At 38.9% G+C, this 21295-nt stretch overlaps 1 protein-coding gene and 1 long non-coding RNA gene across 14 annotated transcripts in view; one reads left to right on the top strand and one right to left on the bottom strand.

Annotated features, from left to right (window-relative positions):
- The window catches only part of SERTAD2 (SERTA domain containing 2), a 113236-nt gene extending 100295 nt beyond the window's left edge, over positions 1–12941 (bottom strand). The window contains exon 1 of one of the 2 annotated variants that reach the window (XM_049696422.1): positions 12298–12941. The gene's annotated coding sequence lies outside the window, so the exon portion shown is untranslated. The remainder of the gene's footprint in view (positions 1–12297) is intronic. The other variant, XM_012537049.3, reaches the window with a different exon arrangement.
- Positions 12942–13270: 329 nt separating this feature from the next.
- The window catches only part of LOC117196918 (uncharacterized), a 102275-nt gene continuing 94250 nt past the window's right edge, over positions 13271–21295 (top strand). For 5 of the 12 annotated variants that reach the window (XR_007471091.1, XR_007471090.1, XR_007471082.1 and 2 more), the window contains exons 1-2: positions 13514–13776; positions 14737–14905. This is a non-coding gene — a long non-coding RNA (uncharacterized LOC117196918). Of the gene's footprint in view, positions 13485–13510; positions 13777–14736; positions 14906–21295 lie in introns of those variants that run through there. The other 7 variants (XR_007471085.1, XR_007471086.1, XR_007471083.1 and 4 more) reach the window with 5 other exon arrangements.

Genomic DNA, 21295 nt, shown 5'->3' with positions numbered 1-21295 from the left:
GACGATCCCACATGCCGCAGAGCCGCTGGGCCCGTGTGCCACAACTACTGAGTCCGCGCACCACGACTGCTGGGTCTGCGCACCACAACTGCTGAGGACCATGCGCCTGGAGCCCATGCTCTGCAGTGGGAAAGGCCACCACAGTGAGAGGCCCACGTGCCACGGCGAGCAACGGCCCCTGCTCGCTGCAGCTGGAGAGGGCCCACGCACAGCGGTGAGGACCTGGTGCAGCCAAAAATAAATAAATAAAATAAATAAATTTATTTAAAAAAAATGCTATGCCCTAGATACTGAGGTTAGAGGACAGGTAAAAGACCAGTTGAGAGAATCACTTACATATACTTACTAGAATGGAGTGTAGCAGTATCAAAGGAAGAGAGAATTTTCCATAAGATGAAAAGAAGAAAAAAATAGGAATTAGCATTTATTAAAATCAGCTGTGTACTGTTGCTTTACCTGTTGTATACCATTAATAATCATAGAGGTAGATTATCACTGTTCCTATTCTATAGCGAGGAAAACGGAGACTTAGAGAGGGGTAATGAACACTGTTCGTGGTATACCTGACATCCATTCCTTCCTTCCTCTCCCTAAGAGAACCCCAGCCCTCTGGTCCAGATGTGGGCAGAGATGCCCAATCAGACAGAAAGACTGACAGTCCACACCTGTGGAGGTTTCTGACTTCCTCTGAATGCCATAACATCAGCATGTGAACCAGCTTGAGGAAGGAGCCAAAACAGACGTGGGAGCCAGCAAGGAACCCAGCTGAAAGCCAAAAGACGCTAAGAACCTGAGCTACAGAACTGACCAACCCTGGAGCCCGCCGTGGCTCTGGATTTGTTGTGAAATAATAAATTTCCTGATGATTCCAGCAAGCTTGAGGGTGGTTTCTAAAAGCATCCTGATACATGAATTCAACTTCTCCAAGGTCACCTGCAGTAAGTGGCAGAGCAAGATTTGAACCAACATCATTCTGGCTCAAAATAGGGCTTTTTCCATTAAACCACACTGTGGCATGAACTTTGATAATTTTTTTTTTTCTCATGATATGATCATGCGACGTTAGATCTAGAAAGGATCTTACCTCGCCATACATAAGAAAAGGCATTTACCCTACAAAAATGTTTGAAGTAGTGGCCTTACTTGCAAACACAGATAAGAAACATATCTTTAGCAAAAATACCCAGAATTTCATATTCTGCAGAACTTCTCACTTCATATGCATTTAACTTTTAGCAGAATGTGAATTCATACATCTTTAATAAATGGAATTGAGCTCTTGAAAAGCATTCCAAGTTATTATTAATTTTCATACGTGTGATAATGGTACTGTGGTTATGTAGGAAGATGTCCTTATTCTTAGGAGATGCATATTGAAATATTTAATGGTAAAGAGTCATGATATCTAAAACTTACTTTCACATGGTACAAAAAATTATACATATAAAGAAAGGGAGACAGAGAGTCATAAAGCAAAATAAAGCAAAAGGTTAATAATTACTGAATCTAGGTGGAGGAAATATGGGTCTTTGCTGAATTATTCTTTCAAGGTTTCTACATAGTTGAAAAGTTTTACAACAGAAAGTTTGGGTGTGGGGGAATATGGTGTGAGATACAGCACTGCAGAGCACAGTGTGGCTCTACACTGGAATAAGTTGAGGACTTCCAAAAATATTGAAACCAGGGCCTCACCCTGGGTTGTGGCCTGGGGATGGGTGATTGTAATGTGGCCCTCTTGTATGGTAGAAGGAGCCTGAGCTTGCAAGGCACAACTCATTTATACCCGGACAGTCCCAATCCCAAAAACACAACTCAAATTTTTTTTCTGGAATGTTTTTTATTCATAAAAAATTGCCGTTTTAGGGACTTCCCTGCAGTCCAGTGGTTAAGACTCCACGCTTCCACTGCAGGGGGTGGGGGTTTGATCCCTGGTCGGGGAATGCTATGTAGCGCAGCCACACACACACACACACACAAAATTGCCGTTTTAAAGTTAAGCATTAATTCCAACAATGAAGAAATTTCTCTGAAACACATTGGGTAACATAAGGAATACTCAATTAAAATTAGACCAGGACTCTAACAGATCGATAATGAAGCCTTCTGTGCTGTGCTTAAGACCACGAGGGCAAGAAGAACGGAGCAGACTCGGTTATTCCCTAAACAAATCTATCCATAGACTCTATGGTCCAACATGCCAAAATTTAATTTATAAAAATGCAATTTAAGGCTTCCCTGGTGGCGCAGTGGTTGAGAGTCTGCCTGACGATGCAGGGGACACGGGTTCGTGCCCCAGTCCGGGAAGATCCCACATGCCGCGGAGCGGCTGGGCCCGTGAGCCATGGCCGCTGAGCCTGTGCGTCCGGAGCCTGTGCTCCGCAATGGGAGAGGCCACAGCAGTGAGAGGCCCGCGAACCGCAAAAAAAAAAAAAAAGCAATTAAAAAAAGGAACAATATTTAAGGAGAAGCATTAAGCCATTTAATCTCTTTAAAAAAAAAAAGTCCTACTAAAATCATGCTCTTTATTCCACGCCAAAGATGAGTCACAATCTGTTAAACTATAAGGAAAGAAGAATTCCTTGAAAAATACACAACTCCAATTCTCCAAATTCAAATTTGTGCAAATTACTTAAAAATACTCTAGTGAGCATTACATACAGTAGAAAGCTCTCTAAGGTCCTATATCAAAATTTCAGCTGGCACGTGAGTCTCTGCGGTTCCATTTGTCTTTCTTAAAACATATGTGACTGGGGTATGGGATAGAGGTAAATAAACAGTAGATAAAATTTAAAAAGAAATAAAAAATAAATGACAAACTTTAAAAATATAATCTTACAATAGAGATTTTGTCTTGAAAAATATACCTTACAACCTAGGTGGCTTTTTCTTAAAGTTTCACTGATATCCAATAAATGCATATATTTAAAATGTATAATTTGGTAAGTCATGACATATCTATATACCCTTGAAATCATCAGCAGTCAAGATAATGAACATAACTATCCCAGGTGGCCTTTAAATCAAATAGATGTGTGATGGTTCTAGCACAGATACAGTTTCTCAGAAAAGAAACAATTAAAAAAAAAAGTCTCCATACAAGTGTCCAAATACTTTCATCCATGGCTAAAATAAACATTAAGGCTTTAGAATTTTCCCCCTAATTTAAATCTAACAGGCAAGCATATATTGTGTTTTTCTACCTTAGATTTAGGTCCAAATAAACAAATATACTCAAAAAACAAAGAAATTCTTAATATTTTTAAATGTGCAGGAAAATGAAAACAAAAGCCATAGTCACATGGGATTATATTTTAGAATTTAAACACACACATATCAGGAATCTCGGCTAACTGAAAAGCAAAACAATTTAGAAAGATCATACCTACATATTACAGCAATATATAGACTTCCTAAGTTTGGCATATTAGACCCAGGGTATGCCCATCTCCCAGGCAGGACTGCTCCAGGCAAAACTGAGGGAAAAAGAGTGTGTCTTCAGTAGCTATCAAAAGTCTCCATCTCCACTTCTTTCCTCCCCTTTCAGTGTTTCTTCCATTTTTCAGGGAACTCCCCTTGTGTACAGGGCCCTCATTGATGTACCAGCCTTCCCAAAGCTCTGGAAAAATTTTTGTCCTCAAGAACCCGAACCATATCCATTGTGTGCCCATACAGATCTTCCTCAACTTACAACAGGGTTACATCCTGATAAACCCATGTAAACTGAAAATACTGTTAAGTTGAAAATGCATTTAATACACCTAACCTACCAAACATCACAGCTTTGCCTAGCCTACCTTAAATACACTCAGAACACTTCCATTAGCCTACAATCAGGCAAAATCATCTAACACAAAGCCTATTTTATACTAAAGTATTGAATATCTCATGTAATTTATTGAATACTGTACTGAAAGTGAAAAACAGAATGGTTGTACGGGTACAGAATAGTTGTAAGTGTATTAGTTATTTACCTCGTGACTGTCATCACGAGGGGATCGTGTAGCATACTGTCAGCCCAGAAAAAGATCCAAACTCAAAATTCCAGCTCCATTTTCAACTGAATGTATAGAACTTTCACACCATGGTAAAGTTGAAGCATTGGAAGTTGAACCATTGGAAGTTGGGGCATTTGTATTCTGTTTTCGGTTCAGAGTCCCTGCTTCCCTCGGGGATAGCTAGCAAATGTATTGATAATAAATGGCTAGGGTGTGTACTCCATTTCCTTTCCTTCCTTGCTGAGCAGTTGCAGTAGCTAGAAAAGGGACTGTTCTACCCTTAGGTGCATAAGGCACAAAGATGGCAATCTTTCCCAAACTTAAAAGGATTAAAAACAAAAACAAAAAAAGGAAGGATGGATTCCTATGAAGGCCATCCAGGACTTCCAGAAGGCAAGTCCATTTGACCTTGCTTACTGTAGTGGCCTACACCAGACTTTCCATCAAGTTAAATCTCATATTGCCCAGCACAAGAGACAATTTTCATGTGGGGATCTTTTGTCTCCCCAACTGGACTGTGAAAACCATTATGGACAGGTGCCATGTCTATTAGTCTCTGATATCCCCAAGCACTTGGGACATGTGTTAAATATTTATGAACAAAAATAAAATAATTAATGAAAATCATTATATTATATCATACTCGTGCTATTTGTACCACAAAAACACATATATCTTCTTTAATATTTGAGGTGGAAATGTACACTAAGAGTTTTATTTGTTTAGGAAATTACATAGTTTTTACAATCACAGAAACAAAAGATTAGTTCTTTATGTACACTAGACAAAGGAAACTTAAGATTTTCTTGTTAATTGTGCCATATAGCTGAGATGACTACATTTCCATTGTGCAATTTTCAGTGTTACACATGTTTTTCAGGCTCTGTCACAAAGAAAACAAAGCAAAGTGAGAAAACAACTTCAAAGGTGTAAAGAAAAGCTAGGAGAAAAGCTAGGAGAAATTTCAGACCATGTCCAATGTAAGGTTTCCCAGGGTTCATAAACGAGGATGATTTCATGATTTCTGGTGGAAACATCAGCAACATTATAGGTTTTTAATATTTCAACTCAAACTCAAATAAAAATTGTCCATTTGAATGCAGTTTTGTTTCAGGACTCAGTTTTAGACTTTTGTACCAACTTAAAAGGTATAAAATCCGTATGAAGAAATCTTGACTTTTTTTTCAAACCATTATTACACAGTGTTTAGTTATCACTACTCAAAATAGTAGATAACAAGCTCTAAACACATCAAAATAGTTTAGAATGTAATTTCTACAAGGACAATAATATTTGTTACTTTTCTTCACTGCTATAATGTATATGCCTCATAAGAGTAGCTGGCACATAGTAAGTGCTCAATAAATCTGCTGAATGAAATGAATAAATGAATGAAGTCAGGAATGGGATATAGGTTTACAAAAGAAAAAAGAAAAGACCAAGCTTCTTCCAAGAGGCATAGATTTTACAAAGTACAATTTCTGGAAAGTCTCTTATGTAATCAACTCCAAAATGAAGTTTATCTAACCCTATATTTGAATTGTTTAAATAAAAAGTAACAATGGACTGTTTGTTTTGTAAATCAAAAAGGGGATTCATTTCAGTTAATCAAATTGAAAGGTTTTCTACTACCAATGTCTGAATAATGTCAAGTATTTTAAGAAACTATTAAACATATAGGTGATTCACTTTGTTATAGAGCAGAAACTAACACACCATTGTAAAGCAATTATACTCCAATAAAGATGTTAAAAAAATAAGAAAGAAACTACTAAACATTCTCTCCAAATTAATGGATTTGAGTCCTTAGAAAATCTTTTTACTCAAAGGATTTTTATGTAAATCTTTTTTGTTTAAAAATACATATTCATTTTCATACCCTTTGATTTTCTCAGTGAAAAGAAGTCTTAAAATCAAAACAAAATTAACTCAAAGGGATACATTTCATTTGAGCTGAGGCCACTGGAAGACAATAAAGCTAATGGTTACTTCACCAGGAACATTAGTCATTCAACAATGGCGAACCCTGGAAAACCTCACAGTGGACAGAGTCTGAGGTTCTGTCTGGCTTTACGGAGTTAAAAACAAAACAAAGGACCTGCTCTTCATGTCTAATGTGCTGTTCTCAGGCCCACTCGCCCCCCACGTGGTCAGGTGGCCACGGTCATAGCTCAGACTGCCGCCAGGGCTCGCCCAGCACTGGGCACCGAGCAGCACAAAGCCTGGATGTTTGAGATGTTTCAAGGTAATGTGGACAGAAAAAATTCTGTGGTTAACTCCCCAAAAAAAGAGATTAATAGAAAAGCAGTAAATAATAAACACATCGCTACTGTCCCTTTTTACCACCTTGAAACATGAGTTAAAACTTGGTTTTAGGTTTACAAAATGGCCCCTTAAGTTTTGTGTAGATAAGATGATCAGAGAGCTCATCTTCCAAAATAAGGCAAAGCAAATTTTCTATATGGAAGGCCTTTGCCTCAGTCTCATAAAAGCAGACTGAAATAGATGAAAACCCCTATTCCATGCCTTAAACAGAGGCAAAGGCAAAAGAGGGGCAAAGAAAAAAACCTGTCATAATCAAGGAAAAAGACCAATGTGAAAAGAAGAGCAAAATGAGAAAGATGCCGCATTAAAAGAAACACAAATTCAAGTGGTAATATTAAGAAAACTGAACAACAATGGTAGAACAAAGGGAAGAAGGTTGTGAAAATCAGATAAAATTTAAATAAAAGGTGGACTGTTTTGGTCATTTTATTTAATATGTTAAAAGTAAACATTCAATACTACAGAGTTGTACGTAACATCACACAAAACTTTATAAACATCAGTGTGGACTATACATTAAAAAGTAGAAAAGAAATCTGATCGTTCTGAGTTTTCATCAATTGGATGTTGAACAATAAGGACAAAAGGACAATACACTTTTAAAAGTTGCTTTCTGCTTAGCAACCTCGCATTTGAGGATCACTGTTCACGATACTTAATATTAGTTGGAACAAAAAATATTTCTTTGTATGTCCCACTTGTTTTAATAGGTCTTACTCTGAGTACACTAGAATTTCATTTCCACTTTAAAAAGTGATAATATCATAAGGTTGTGACAACTCTTCTGTTAATAACCACAGAGAGGGAAAGCTGAATTCAAAGAAACTGACATAATGTGCTAACTCTGGGCTTTTTGACTTTTAAAGACTCAGAACTCATTTTTAGGGACAAGAGGAAAAAAAAACTAGTTTCTTAAAATACAGCCTTTCCATACCTGTCTTCACTCACCTTCCTAAATAAAAGATTCGCTGGAGTAAATAAAATCCTGCAAGCCACTATATTCTGAAATGTGCACATTTCACTGTATTCAAGGTACAAAAATAACTTAGTGTAAGAAGGGGTCCTCTAGCCAAGTAATCCTTTTGAAATTTAAAAGTAAATAATCTAATTTTTCTCTTTGAATATACTGCTAACAAAACTGATACATCTAAACATTTTTTACTGCAACACACGTGAAAGTTTTACAAGCTTTAAGTTAATAAAATGTATTATCTCCTAGATACATAAAGTTTGTTCTTACAATATCAACATCTGCTATAATCTAGGATATACCAAAACTCAATGTTAACATTTAAAATCCCTTTCAAAGTTTCTTGGCTCTTTTAGGTACCTTATACTTTCTTGTGAACATACCAGTAAGAAGTCTCTACAAATATAAAGTTAAAAGGAAAAATGCCCTTCAGACAAAAGATCTAAAGTCACAACTTTTTAATAATGACAAACAAACGTCCATTTCTAAATGCAAATGTTTACTTTGTATTTGCTTGCACCCTGTCCTTCTCCAATGCTTTTAAAAAGCACTTACAACTTATCCCTACAATGTCCTCCGTGAGTGAGGGCAGGGTAAATGCCTTCCCTCTTCCCACTGAAAGGATAAGAACACTACTCAGCCATAAAAAGGAACGAAATTAAGTCATCTGTAGTGATGTGGATGTATCTAGAGTCTGTCATACAGAGTGAAGTAAGTCAGAAAGAGAAAAACAAATACTGTATGCTAATACATATATATGGAATCTAGAAAAATGGTACTGATGAACCTAGTGGCAGGGCAGGACATAGAGAACGGACTTGTGGACACGGCGGGGTCGTAGGGGGAAGGGGAGGGTGGGACGAATTGAGAGAGTAGCATTGACATATATACACTACCATGTGTAAAATAGATAGCTAGTGGGAAACTGCTATATAGCACAGGGAGATCAGCTCCGTGCTTTGTGAGGACCACAGGGGTGGGATGGGGAGGGTGGGAGGGAGGCCTAAGAGGGAGGGGATATAGGTTACATATAGCTGATTCATTTTGTTGTACAGCAGAAACTAACACAACATTGTAAAGCAATTATAATCTAATAACGATGAAAAAAAAAAAGGATAAGAACAGGGAGAGTCCTGGAGGTTAAGTGTAATGCTCAAGGTCACGTGCCAATCGGTAGCATGGTTCAGTCTAGAACTTCAGGGACTTTAATTCTAAGTTTATGTCAATAGATAACACAAAAATAATTTTCCTCTCCTTTTGATCACTGACAGAGTATATATATATTTTTTTTTTCTTTTTTTTCTTTTTTTTTTTGTGGTACGCCATTCTCTCACTGTTGCGGCCTTTCCCGTCGCGGAGCACAGGCTCCGGACGCGCAGGCTCAGCGGCCATGGCTCACGCGCCCAGCCGCTCCGCGGCATGTGGGATCTTCCCAGACCGGGGCACGAACCCGTGTCCCCTGCATCGGCAGGCGGACTCTCAACCACTGCGCCACCAGGGAAACCCCCAGACAATTCTTCATCAGAAACTTCACTTTTTTAAAAGTTGAAGACATTATATACATCTGTAAAATATCAATAAATACTCAAATGTCTTCACCAAAACGAAAAATGTTAAATGAAAGAGATATGAGCTACAAAAATAGTCATGCTGAAATGTGTTAAGCAAAAACTCAGACCTTTCATCTTGCAGACCAGACACTTAAGTGTAGTTTCTAAGTGCCTATAAATTAATTTTTTAAAGTTTCATTTTAGATTATCTGCTTTAAAAGTGTATGAACAAAAAAGGGCGACTTTTAAAAAGTTAATTGTTTTAGCCAGTGAAAATGCAATATATTCAACTAAATTGGATAACTGATGATTTGGTTAGACAAAGGATTATATATACAAAATTACCCACATTGTACTAGATAGTTCACATATCTGAAAAGTTTTAACAATGTTATGGAACTCTGTAACACTTATGAGTAGATTAGTTTTCAGATTTTGTTACTGAGGATATCTCTTTCATGAAAGATATTTCTTGCATTTTTATAATTTCAGAAGGCACAGTAATTAAACTGGTTTTATTGACAAGTAAAGCAGAATGATTCTATAAATGAAGCGGGTGGCACAGGCCCGATCAATTTTCTTATTTAAAAAGATACATTACCCAATTGTGTAATGCCTATTAAGTGTGTGGTGAAGTTAGTTAAAGTGCTTTATTTGCTAATTACATATACCTTCTTTATGATTCCTATTACACTATTTACTACGCCTATTTGAAAAGCTAATTATTTATTAAGACTGCTCAAGAGAAAGAATTTCACTCTTGAATGGAAAGAGAAATAAAGCTTAGGTCCTTAAGCAAATGATATCGTTTTATTTCCACAGTGTTGGTTTGATAAATTCTCTTTATTATTATTGATTCTGAAGCCGATAATAACATCACATCATCATTTGGGACATTCAAAATCTAATTTGTATAATTTGTATTAATTATAATAACATCCAACTTAGTTACAGGAAGTTTGGGAGTCAGAAAGTCTTTCAGTAAAAAAAATGGCCACATCAGGTATTAAAAGAAGACATTTGATATGTACTTTTCAGAATATTTTTAAGTTCAATCTTCAAAATGAAAAATATTTTCCTAATAAAACATGTTATAATTCCCTCTCTATTTCCAAAAATAGTAATTGAGAACATAAAAATTCAACTCAACACCACAAATAATAGTATGCTCCATAACATCACTTACAATGTCATTCAACTACTCATAAACAAATTGAGAATAACATTGTTTAATTCATTCTACAGCATTCATTAAGCCTATCTATGTACCAGGTACTCTGCTGGGCACCTGGGATTAAATTATGAATGAAACACTATTCTTACCCTCAAAGAGCTTTCTGTTTAGCAGAAGAGAAAATCACATATAACAGCAAATATGTGATAGGTATCGTTATAATAGTGGTATATATATTTGGTTATGCAAGTTTAAATGAAAGAGTAATCAACTCAACTCATCCAATAACTAACTTTCATAAAAACTCATATAAACTTCATTGAAAAGTATAAATCCCATAAATCATCATGCATATGGATAAGAACTCTGCTTATTTCAATGACAGCAATAATTCTTTATCTTTACAAAAGTATAGTTCTAAAAAATATAGTCATCCATTGTTTCAAGACATACCAGGAACAAAACAGAATTAAACTTGAAAAGATGTACCAAATACTAGTCAAACTCATTCCGACCTCACAGTAACCCTGTGAAGTAAATTTTTCTATTATCCCCGCTTTATAGATGGGGAATCTGAGGTTACCGCGGCCAAGATCACGAGGATAGCAAGAGGAAATGCTGGCACTTGAACCTACAGTCTGGTTGTGGAGGTCCCCTTAACCACTACATCACACATCCTCTCAGTGGACGATGGTGATGGTGATGATGGTGATGATGATGATGGGGCAGCTAACAGCAAGTACTCTGTGACTTGTGCCCTCTCACTTATCCTTAAGGCAACCCTTCGATGAAAAGTCATTCCTCCCGTTTACAGGAGAAAACCCTCACAGGCCAGGTTTGAAACCTGCCTAAGGTCAGTCAGCCGTCCAGGGATGGTGGCTAGATTCAAACTCAGGCAGCATGGCTCCCCTCTGCTCTGAGGCCTCTCAATAATTCAGTCTTACACTCAAGAAAAAGACCACATGATGAAATTTATTAAACAATTCAAAAAGACTTTGTATAAGTCTTCCTGAAACACTCTGCAAGGTTTTGGGGCTTATGATAAGCATTTCCTTATGACAGCACTTACATTTGAGTCAACTTTACTACTTTTGGCTGATCATAAACACATTTCTCCTCTTTAAAAAGAAATCTTTCTGTAGAAACTTGGCAGATTTCAGTACAGGAACAGTCTATTCTTTACAATTAAATTTATCAACAACTTATTCTGGTTAGTCTGAAAGAGAAGGAGAGAATGAACTACTAAAAGGCCTTTCCTGTACTTTAATATTTCAAAACATGTTTGGTTTGGCCTAATTTGAATCTTGTGGACAACTAGACCAGAACTTGATTCAAAAAGAGGAATACCATTTTAAATAGGCTGAATTCTCAAAAGCGACCTCAGAAGGTGATTCAGAGTAACTATTTCTCATAATTTTTAGTTTTATCTCAAATTAAATATTAAAGATGCACAGGGCAAGATTCTCATAAAGCATATATGGCCAAGTATGTGTACTTTTGAACAGCCAACAACCAAGAGACCAAATTAAAATTTTGTTCAAGAGCAATCAAGTATACAAAAGAGAGATATCAAAAGAAAAAAAAAGCCCTTTTTGTCCTTAGCACACCCCACTGTGCCCAGTGACAGAGAAATAAAAAATTCTGTGCTTTAATTTCTTGCTAGAATAGAGGTGAGCTAAAGATGAAGTGTCAAGCTGGATTTGCATCTTACCTTGCTTTCCTCCAACAGGTTCAAAGACTTCATAACCTTTACGTTAATACTGAATTCACGTTTTTTTTTCAAAAGGGAACCTAAAGAACTATTTTAAAATAAAAATAGTAAGCCATGCCACAAGGCAACCTGTCTTCTCTTGGTCTATCTCCACACATTCAAATTAGAAATACCTTTTACTTTGCCTTTATTGAATAAAAGTTTAACTTTGATTTGGAGGAAAACCTACCCATTAGCCGTTTTGCACTTTTTGCAGGTCATACAGTCTATCAGATCACATCGCTGACTATGACCACTCACTAAGAAAGCATGCCATTACAGCTCATTTTATAAGCATTATAATGCCCCGATGGTGGAAGTCTGGCAATACCTAGAAATACAGCAAGGCTGGTGAATAAGGAGTCGAGGGGCGGGGGAAGAGGGAGCGAGGGGGAGGCAGTCGCCACCTCAAATCCACGCCTGACCGGGAACCTCCAGCCCACAACGTGATCCCTGCTCTCCCCAGAGTGGACCGGCTACAACATTTTTCTAGATTCTCCCCCACCCCTCCGCCAACCCAACACGGTACTCACCCTTCTGTGAAGTCGGCACCAGGTCCAGCCCCGAGACGGGTCGGGGTGGCAGCGAGGGAGGGGACGTCTGGGCTGTGGGCGGAGGGTGTCGCTGCGTCACTCGAGTGCAGGACGCTGAGTTCGAGGGGTGGGAGCGGAGAGGGGCAGGAAAATCAAGTCACGGCCGCAAAGGGACAAGGAGAAACGGGGGGGGGGGAAGAGCCCCTTCCCTAAAATAAACCCACCGGCCCCTGCGACCCCCCTGCCCCAGGGAGGGAAAATAAAATCAGAGGAAATAAAAGACTGACAAATAAATCCCTAAAACGACGAGGAGCGAGGAATAGACTTTAATTTAAAGGGGGGAGATTGAGCGAGGGCTGGAGGGGAGAGAGAAGTGGCTCTAGGTCTATCCCATGCCTTTGCAGTCCCCAAGCAGAGGAGGAGGCTGGCTGAGGGGAAGTTGCAGCGGCTCCTGAGGAGGAGGCGGAGGAGGCGGAGGAGGAGGTTACACCGTAACAAGTACAGACAGCCATGGATCAGAGGGGCGCTGCGAGAAGGGGCGGCCGCGGCTGGGCGAGCGGCGGCGGCGGCAGCACCGCCTGCTCGGCTCGCTCAAGACATTTAATTGGATTGATAGGTTGTGCAGTGACTCACAGACTTTACAGAGTCGTACAGCAGTCCCCGCCCAGCTGGACAGGGGAGACGCGGCGGGGACGGGAGGGGAAAGGGGGCAGTGGAAGAGCCGGGAGGGGAGGAGGCGACTGAGAGGGCGAGGCTTTGGGGGGGGCGGGGAGCGGAGAGAAGCCACCCAGTGGCGAAGCCTGCCGCTCCGACGGGCGTGGGCGTCGGCCAATGACGGCGCGGCTCGATAGGCGGCTGGCTTCGCCCCTGGCCCAATGAGTCTTCTAAGGACACTGCCGCGAACTGGAGTAGGGAGGGGGAATGGAGTGGGGGCTGGGGAGAGGTGGGTGGACGTTGAAAAGGGGGGTGGAGGGAAAGATGAGGCGCCGGAGACCAGCGGAGTCACTCTGCCCTCCTCGCTCCGAAGTGCGCCTTCTGCCAATCCCGGGGCCGCATGGAGGTGATGGACGCAAGTGTGTGACCAATGAGGAGGAGAAGCTGCCTCAGAGAGCCAGAGGGGAAGGAGTGGGCGGGCCAACGCCCTCCCCTCCCTCAGGCGCCCAGGTCCTCCCTCCTGCCCATTTCGGGTCAGTCAAGCAAATAACAGTGAGAGGGCTGGGGCCGTGCTGGGTGGGGTGGGGTGGGGGGCGGAGGGGCCGCGCTGCTGGCGGCGTGACAGCGATAGGGACTGGCTGTGCTGCCGACTCCGCGCCGGCAGGAGGAGGAGGCGGCGGAGGCTGGCTCCTTACTCAGCCTGCAGGCTGTTACTGCTGCTGCTGCTCAGCCTCTGCCTGGTGCTGCCGGGGAGCCTCTGCGGCCAAACCCCACTCTCGAGTGGCAGACAGATTTGGAGTGAATCACATCAAAACTTTACCTCAGGTCGGTGCAGTGCCCACTCTTGGAGGCAGCTCCGTGTGACGCCCTGTGGGGCTGTGCTCTGGGAGCTGAGGGAGCTGGACGCCAGAGACCGGAGGCTTGGCAATGGCATTTGCCTCCTTGCTTGGCCTGTTTTCTGGGGAAGTCAGGGTAGGGTGTGGACAGGTTGAAACAGCTCCTGAATGCATACCATTTCTTTATTGAGTTTCTGGAAAAGGCACTTCTTAACCTGGCATGAGTGAAGCTGTATGGGCTTTGTGCGTGTATATATGTATTAGCTCCCTCCAGCCCTCTCTCCCGCACCGCTCCCACTTCTCTGCCCACGGTCCTCACCTTGTACCCTGACAGCAATCCTAGGGAGCACTCACTACTAGATCTTCTCGCGGCTCATTCCCAGGAGCTATGGCTTTTTCTCAATTTCTTGCCTACTGTCTCGTAATCATTTTACAGACCTTAACACTTTCCACGCACTTGTACTTGAAAGGAACTGTTATCACTAATAAACCTGAACAGAGATGCCCACAAAAGCAAATACACTGGCAAAAATCCACCTTCTTTCCCACAAGGTGCATTTCTGCACGTTATTTGAAATTTACGACAATTGCTTCCTACCAAGAAACCAAGGAAAGACAAATCACATATCACATACCTACAAAAAAAAGATTTTCAAAACCACTTAGAATACCCAAAGTCCATTCTCCATAGACAAGTCAACTTGAGAGACCTAGGGTTGATTTACGGTCTTGAAGTGAGCAAGATCATTTTTTCCCCCATAATTATAAGATTAAAACCTACAGTGGTCTGGAATTCAGAGGAGACATAATAAGTGAACAATAAGCCTTCAGGCTTATTCCAGTTGGGGCTTTCCTTGATTATTGTCATTTTAAGGTATGGATCCTTCCCCTAAACTGTAATTGTGACACTCAGCCTGACACCACTTACCTCTTCTCTTTCTGATTTTAGCCCTACTCCATGATTTCAGCCTGTATCCTAAGAAAATGAACCGGGCTGCAGACTTCTCATAGTGCCCAGATTGTGTACCTGTTGCCCCTCGGTGTTTTGAAACTTCTTCGGAGTTCGTCAGTGCAAGGAGGCCAGCATCCTCATCCCAGGACATAGTGATCTGCAGGAGGTGGGCCATGTTCCCTTAGCCAGGTCACCCTGTGATAATTTAAACACACTAAATCCCTCATGTGAGAAAAATCAGCTCTGTTTCTAGTGTGGGCTGTTTTACTGCATTTAAGAATAATGCTGATAATACTTTTTAGAAAGCCTGTTTCTTATTTCTTTCACTGTGAGGTCATTTTATGGCTCAGGTGAATATCATTGGTCGGAGTGTTATCTTACATACTGTGGATGGTACTGAAAACACAGAAAGAGATTTTGAGTCTAGACATACACTAGTATCTTTCAGAGGATCTCCAAATAGCTAGGGTGAGCATCCTGTGGCAGAAGTTGCTCCTTTGTCAGTTGTTATTGGCATGTCTCCAGTCCCCACCATGTGTCATTTTCTAATTCTGTGCTCACCCTATTCCAGTATTTCTTAAATGGTTGTCTAAGACCAACCTAGATTCCTGAGTCTGCTCTCAGATCTATTGACTCATTATCTCTGTAGTCTGGTCCTGGACATCTGTTTTTTTAGCAAATACCCCCGGTGACTTGAATAAATATTAAAATATCAAATGTTTCATTTGAAAACCCCTGTTTACTCCTTCCTTTTGAAAATTTAAAAACCCTTATTTATTTCTTCCTTTCTTCTTTTTCCCTTTCTCACACATATCTATTTCCTTTCTTCCACATATATTCCTTTCTCCTATATATTTTCTATCTCTCATTTTTGTGATCACTTCCCTTTCTACATTTCTTGTGCACAGGACTGTCTTATACACTGGCAGGGTGATCCCTAACAAAAAAATGATGAAGTTGGCAAATGGGCTTTCATAAATACCATAGGCATACCTTATAACTACAACACTTAAAATATGGGGAAGTCAAATAAATGTATAAGCTTAAAAATATCATTGTAATTGATGTTATGTATAAATCTACAATATGTGTGAAACTTACTAGTTTATGATTTCAAAGTATACAAAGACAGAATTTTTTATATGTGGGAATCACATTTCAAAATGCAAATTTCAATATACAAATGATAATACATTTATATTGTTACTGTCATTTTTTTTCTAAACAGTGGAGTGAGACTAATGATGTGCTAAGAACTATTATGGTTACCAAAAAAAAAAAAAAAGTACTATATGAGATTTTTGTTATCTCATAGAGCTTATATACAACCCACATGGACCGGGAAGCAAAAGCACATCCTTTATTGAAGATAGAGGCTTCAACCCGGTCTCATTAGCATTCCCAAAGAGAGAGCCCAAACATTAGCTCACAATCCAAATTACAAAACAAATGAAGAAAAAACCCACCATGACTTAATTGATATTTATAAGACATTCCATCCAAAAATAACAGAATACACTTTCTTCTCAAGTGCTCATGGAACATTCTCCAGAATAGATCATATCTTGGGGCACAAATCAAGCCTCAGTAAATTTAAGAAAATTGAAATCAAGTATCTTTTCCAACCACAACGCTATAAGGCCAGATATCAATTACAGGAAAAAGTTTATAAAAATACAAACACTTGGAGGCTAAATAATATGCTACTAAATAACCAAGAGATCACTGAAGAAATCAAAGAGAAAATCAAAAAATACCTAGAAACAAATGACAATGAAAACACGACGACACGAAACTTATGGGATGCAACAAAAGCAGTTCTAAGAGGGAAGTTTATAGAATACAATCCTACCTCAAGAAACAAGAAACATCTCAAATAAACAACCTAACCTTACACCTAAAGCAATTAGAGAAAGAAGAACAAAAAAACCCCAAAGTTAGCAGAAGGAAAGAAATCATAAAGATCAGATCAGAAATAAATGAAAAAGATATGAAGAAAACAATAGCAAAGATCAATAAAACTAAATGCTGTTTATTTGAGAAGATAAAATTGATAAACCATTAGCCAGACTCATCAAGAAAAAAAGGGAGAAGACTCAAATCAATAGAATTAGAAATGGAAAACAAGAAGTAACAACTGGCACTGCAGAAACACAAAGGATCATGAGAGATTACTACAAGCAACTATATGCCAATAAAATGGACAACCTGGAAGAAATGGACAAATTCTTAGAAAAGCACAAGACTGAACCAGGAAGAAATAGAAAATATAAACAGACCAATCACAAGCACTGAATTTGAGACTGTGATTAAAAATCTTCCAACAAACAAAAGCCCTGGACCAAATGGCTTCACAGGCGAATTCTATCAAACGTTTAGAGAAGAGCTAACACCTATCCTTCTCAAACTCTTCCAAAATATAGCACAGGGAGGTACACTCCCAAACTCATTCTACGAGGCCACCATCACCCTGATACCAAAACCAGACAAAGATGTCACAAAAAAAGAAAACTACAGGCCAATATCACTGACGAACAAAGATGCAAAAATCCTCAACAAAATACTAGCAAACAGAATCCAACAGCACATTAAAAGGATCATACACCATGATCAAGTGAGGTTTATCCCAGGAATGCAAAGATTCTTCAATATACGCAAATCAATCAATGTGATACACCATATTAACAAATTGAAGGAGAAAAACCATATGATCATCTCAATAGATGCAGAGAAAGCTTTTGACAAAATTCAACACCCATTTATGATAAAAACCCTCCAGAAAGTAGGCATAGAGGGAACTTAACATAATAAAGGCCATATATGACAAACCCACAGCCAACATCATTCTCAATGGTGAAAAACTGAAACCATTTCCTCTAAGATCAGAAACAAGACAAGGTTGTGCACTCTCACCATTATTATTCAACATAGTTTTGTAAGCTTTAGCCACAGCAATCAGAGAAGGAAAAGAAATAAAAGGAATCCAAATCAGAAAAGAAGAAAAGCTGTCACTGTTTGCAGATGACATGATACTAGAGAATCTTTAGAGAATCCTAAAGATGCTACCAGAAAACTACTAGAGCTAATCAATGAGTTTGGTAAAGTAGCAGGATACAAAATTAATGCACAGAAATCTCTTGCATTCCTATACACTAATGATGAAAAATCAGAAAGAGAAATTAAGGAAACACTCCCATTTACCACTGCAACAAAAAGAATAAAATACCTAGGAATAAACCTACCTAAGGAGACAAAAGACCTGTATGAAGAAAACTATAAGACACCGATGAAAGAAATTAAAGATGATACAAACAGATGGAGAGATATACCATGTTCTTGGATTGGAAGGATCAACATTATGAAAATGACTCTACTACCCAAAGCAATCTACAGATTCAGTGCAATCCCTATCAAACTACCACTGGCATTTTTCACAGAACTAGAACAAAAAATTTCACAATTTGTATGGAAACACAAAAGACCCTGAATAGCCAAAGCAATCTTGAGAAAGAAAAATGGAGCTGGAGGAATCAGGCTCCTGGATTTCAGACTATACTACAAAGCTACGGTAATCAAGACAGTATGGTACTGGCACAAAAACAGAAATATAGATCAATGGAACAAGATAGAAAGCCCAGAGATAAACCCACACACATATGGTCACCTTATTTTTGATAAAGGAGGCAAAAATGTACAATGGAGAAAAGACAGCCTCTTCAATAAGTGGTGCTGGGAAAACTGGGCAGCTACATGTGAAAGAATGAAATTAGAACACTCCCTAACACCATACACAAAAATAAACTCAAAATGGATTAAAGACCTAAATGTAAGGCCAGACACTATCAAACTCTTAGAGGAAAACATAAGCAGAACACTCTATGACATAAATCACAGCAAGATCCTTTTTGACCCACCCCCTAGAGAAATGGAAATAAAAACAAACAAATGGGACATAATGAAACGTAAAATCTTTTGCACAGCAAAGGAAAACATAAACAAGACAAAAAGATAACCCTCAGAATGGGAGAAAATATTTGCAAATGAAGCAACTGACAAAGGATTAATCTCCAAAATTTATAAGCATCTCATGCAGCTCAATATCAAAGAAACAAACAACCTAATCCAAAAATGGGCAGAAGACCTAAACAGACATTTCTCCAAAGAAGATATACAGATGGCCAACAAACACATGAAAGGATGCTCAACATCACTAATCATTAGAGAAATGCCAATCAAAACTACAATGAGGTATCACCTCACACCAGTCAGAATGGCCATCATCAAAAAATCTACAAACAATAAATGCTGGAGAAGGTGTGGAGAAAAGGGAACCCTCTTGCACTGTTGGTGGGAATGTAAATTGATACAGCCACTATGGAGAACAGTATGGAGGTTCCTTAAAAAACTAAAAATAGAACTACCATATGACCCAGCAATCCCAGTACTGGGCATATACCCTGAAAAAACCATAATTCAAAAAGAGTCATGTACCACAATGTTCACTGCAGCTCTATTTACAATAGCCAGGACATGGAAGCAACCTAAGCGTCCATCGACAGATGAATGGATAAAGAAGATGTGGCACATATATACAATGGAATGTTACCCAGCCATAAAAAGAAACAAAACTGAGTCATTTGTAGTGAGGTGGATGGACCTGGAGTCTGTCATACAGAGTGAAGGAAGTCAGAAAGAGAAAAACAAATACCATATGCTAACACATATATATGGAATCTAAAAAAAAAAAAAAAAAAAAAGGTTCTGAAGAACCTAGGGGCAGGACAGGAATAAAGACAGAGATGTAAAGAATGGACTTGAGGACACGGGGAGGGGGAAGGGTAAGCTGGGACGAAGAGAGTGGCATGGACATATACACATTACCAAATGTAAAATAGCTAGCTAGTGGGAAGTAGCTGCATAGCAGAGGGAAATCAGCTCTGTGCTTTGTGACCACCTAGAGGGGTGGGTAGGGAGGGTGGGAGGGAGATGCAAGAGGGAGGAGATATGGGGATATATGTATATGTATAGCTGATTCACTTTGTTATAAAGCAGAAACTAACACACTATTGTAAAGCAATTATACTCCAATAAAGATATTTTTTAAAAAAAGAAAAAAAAAAACGCCACCATGAGCAAGAGGAGGCAGAGAAGGAAAAAAAGAAAAACAGCAGAATTAGACCCTAAATCTGAAAATGGACAATTTAAAAATAGGCCCATTTCGCTTCTGAACATAAATGCAAAAATTTCTAAATATTAACTAACCGAATCCAACATTCTTACTCCAGTGAACTAGGAAAACCCTTGATATTCATTTCCCTCTCTTTAGAATATACCTGTCTAGCTACCTATCTAGCCATTTATCATGAAAACATAATAAGTAGGGTTTATTCTAGAAATTCAAGTATGATTTAACATCAGAAAACCTATCCAAATAACTCACCTCAGAAAGAATAAGAGAGAAAAATCATTCGAGAATGTGCATCATTATTAATAATAAAAACTTTCAGGAAAGTTAGGAATAGTAAGAAATTTACTTAACTTTATGAAGGACCAAAAATGTACAGCAAAATATTATAAATTGATTAACTTTAAACACATTCCATTTAAGTGTAGGATCAAGAGAAGGTTGCCACTGCTGTTTAACATGATATTGAAAGTCCTGGCTGACAAAATAAGATTTGTAATAAAAGGAAGAAGAAATTAAATAGAAGAATCAGAAGGAAAGAGATAAAATTGGGATTGTTTGCAGTAATATGATCAACCACATAAAACACCTTATAGATACAATAAGCTATTAGAAATAATAAAAGAATGCAGCAAGGTGACAGAGATGCTTTTCTCCCCTTCTTCCAAAGAACTACTTTTTTTTTATAGGGCACAAGGCCAACCAGAATAAAGACAACATTTGCTAGCCTCCCTTGTAGCTAAGTATTGCCATGTTCCAGGCAATGGGTTAAAAGCAGAACTGGTGCACACATTCCTAAAAGGAGGGAATGTGCCTCATCCTCTTTCCTGCCATCTGAAATGAAGATACAATAGCTGGAGCTTCGGCAGTCATCCTAGACCGTGAGCTGAGTTTGAATATGGAAGCCACACATAGCAGAACAAGAAAGAAGGCACCTGCTATACTAACACCAGCCCTAAAATGTCTACCTCCAAACTTTGGAACTTCTTGAATAAACATCTATCTCATTCATGCCACTGTTATTTTAGTTTGTGTATGTGTGTGCCTGGTGTTACAGATAGCCAAACCTTATCCTGATACAGCAAGATTCCCAAATTCAAAATCAATTCATGAAAACCAAAAGTATACTTACATACTAGTACTAACAAACTAGAAAATAAGATACTTCTTACAATAGCAACAAAACTCTAAAGTTTTTGGGAATTAACCTAAGAAAAAAATGCACAAAACTTTCATGGGAAAAAATGTTAATGCTATTAACAGACTTCAAAGAAGACCTGAATAGGGGTATATATAATGTCTGTGGATAGGAGTAACATTCTTAAGATATCAGTGATCTCTAAATGTATTCATAAACTCAGTGCAAACCAT

Source organism: Orcinus orca, chromosome 13 (assembly GCF_937001465.1).
Source record: "Orcinus orca chromosome 13, mOrcOrc1.1, whole genome shotgun sequence".
In the NCBI taxonomy this organism is placed as follows: domain Eukaryota; kingdom Metazoa; phylum Chordata; class Mammalia; order Artiodactyla; family Delphinidae; genus Orcinus; species Orcinus orca.
The sequence above is the reverse complement of the archived record's forward strand: the minus strand, read 5'-3'. Positions and strand labels throughout refer to the sequence as shown.